This window comes from Petromyzon marinus, unplaced genomic scaffold (assembly GCF_048934315.1).
Source record: "Petromyzon marinus isolate PM22_M1 ecotype Great Lakes invasive population unplaced genomic scaffold, UKy_Petmar_22M1.pri1.0 PM_G_Scaffold_18, whole genome shotgun sequence".
Lineage (NCBI taxonomy): Eukaryota > Metazoa > Chordata > Hyperoartia > Petromyzontiformes > Petromyzontidae > Petromyzon > Petromyzon marinus.
Window position 1 is genome coordinate 1,740,001 of NW_027422739.1, and position 2,500 is coordinate 1,742,500.

The window sequence follows — 2,500 nt, forward strand, 5'->3', positions numbered from 1 at the left end:
GCCACAACCTTCCTCGCTCGCCTCATGCTCCTTGTCGTGTGCAGGTCCTCGAGGGTTGGTAGATTGCAGGCAATTACCTTCTCAGCAGTGTGCATGATACGCTGCAGTCTGCTCTTGTCCTTGGCAGTGGCAGCAGCGTACCAGACGGTTATGGAGGAGGTGAGGATGGATTCAATGATCGCTGTATAGAATTGCACCATCATTGTCTTTGGCAGGTTGCATTTCTTCAGCTGCCGTCGAAAGTACATCCTCTGTTGAGCTCTCTTGGCGAGGGAGCTGATGTTCAGTTCCCACTTGAGGTCCCGGCAGAGAATAGTGCCCAGGAAGCGGAAGGACTCCACAATTTTGACTGCGGAGTCTAACAGGGTGATGGCGGTGAGTGGGGCTGTATTCTTCCTGAAGTCCACAACCATCTCAACTGTCCTTAGAGCATTTAGCTCTAAGTTGTTCTGGCTACACCAGGTCACCAGGTTGTCAGCTTCCCACCTATAGTCAGACTCATCCCCACCAGAGATCAGCCCAATGAGGGTGGTGTCGTCCGACAAACTTCAAGAGTTTGACGGACAGATGATTGGAGGCGCAGCTGTTGGTATACAGGGAGAAGAGCAGTGGGCAAAGGACGCAGCCCTGAGGAGTTCCCGTGCTGATGGACCTGGAGTCAGAGACTTCTGTTCCCGGCTTAACGCACTGCTTCCTGTCAGAGAGGAAGTCTGTGATCCACCTGCAGGTGGAGTAGGGCACGTTCAGCTGGAAGAGCTTGTCCTGAAGCAGGGCAGGGATGATGGTGTTGAAGGCAGAGCTGAAGTCCACAAACAGGATCCTGGCGTAGGATGCTGGGGCGTCCACATGCTGTAGGGTGAAGTGGAGGGCCATGTTAACTGCGTCGTCCACAGACCTGTTGGCTCTGTAGGCAAACTGAAGGGGGTCCAGGAGAGGGTCTGTGATGGCTTTGAGGTGTGCCAGGAGCAGGCGCTCAAAAGACTTCATTACCACAGATGTAAGGGCGACCGGTCTGTAATCATTTAGTCCTGTTGGCCTTAGCTTTTTGGGCACAGCGATGATGGTGGAGGACTTGAGACAGGCTGGTACATGGCATGTCTCCAGGGAGGTGTTAAAGATGTTGGTGAACACCGGAGACAGCTGGTCAGCGCAGTGCCTGAGGGTGGCTGGAGAGACAGAGTCCGGCCCGGCTGCTTTGCGTGGATTCTGCCTCTTGAAAAGCCCATTAACTTCTCCCTCCTGAAAGGAGAGAGTCGTTTCTGTAGTATGGGTGGGGGATGGGGCCTCTTGGGTGGGAAGGGGTGGTTCAGGACAGTCCAATTGTCTTTCAAATCTACGGTAGAACTCGTTCAGGTCGTTGGCTAGGCGGGAGTCGTTAGTGGTGTGGGGCGCTCTGGGTTTGTAGTTGGTGATGTGCCTGAGCCCTTTGGCAGACAGAAGCAGCGTCGTTAGTAGAGAACTGGTGTTTTAGTGTCTCTGAGTACAGTCGTTTAGCCTCTCTCACCGCTTTGCTAAACCTGTTCTTCGACTCCTTGAATCTGTCTCTATCCCCACTCCTAAACGCTTCCTCCTTCTCCAACCTCAACCTTTTGAGCTTTGCTGAGAACCAGGGCTTGTTGTTGTTAAAGTTCACCCTGGTACGTGTTGGGATACAGCAGTCCTCACAGAAGCTGATGTACACAGCCTCTGTGAGTTCATCCAGACTATTGGTAGCAGTCGTGAACATATCCCAGTCAGTACAGTCTAAGCACGCCCGCAAATCTTCCACAGCCTCACTGGTCCACTGTTTAGATGTCCTCACAGCAGGTTTACAGAGTTTTAGTTGCTGCCTGTATGCACGAATCAGGTGGACCAAGGGAGTTCTGTGCGAGCCGAACAGCCCCGTGACCCACAAGAGAAACATCCCCGCCAAATTCGAGCGTTTGACGGGGTCTATCCGTGAAAAAATATTCACGTTTTTGAGTGCACATGCATTTCTGCTGCAAATGCCTCTGGAAGTTTCATGCCGTTCGTATGCCAATTGTGGCAACACGAAAATGACCCGTTTTCCCATTCCGAGGGATTTCTGTGCGACCCTAACAGCCCCGTGAGCCACAAGAGACACATCCCCGCCAATTTCTAGCGTTTCACGGGGTCTATCCGTGAAAAATATAGACGTTTTTGAGTGCACATGCATTTCTGCTGCAGATGCCTCTGGAAGTTTCATGCCGTTCGTACGCAATGTGGCAACACGAAAATGACCCCTTTTCCCATTCCGAGGGATTTCTGTGCGACCCTAACTAACAGCGCCCGTGAGCCACAAGAGAGACATCCCCGCCAATTTATAGCGTTTCACGGGGTCTATCCGTGAAAAATATAGACGTTTTTGAGTGCACATGCATTCCTGCTGCAAATGCCTCTGGAAGTTTCATGCCGTTCCTATGCAATGTGGCCACACAAAAATGACCCGTTTTCCCATTCCGAGGCATTTCTGTGCGACCCTAACAGCCCCGTGAGCCAC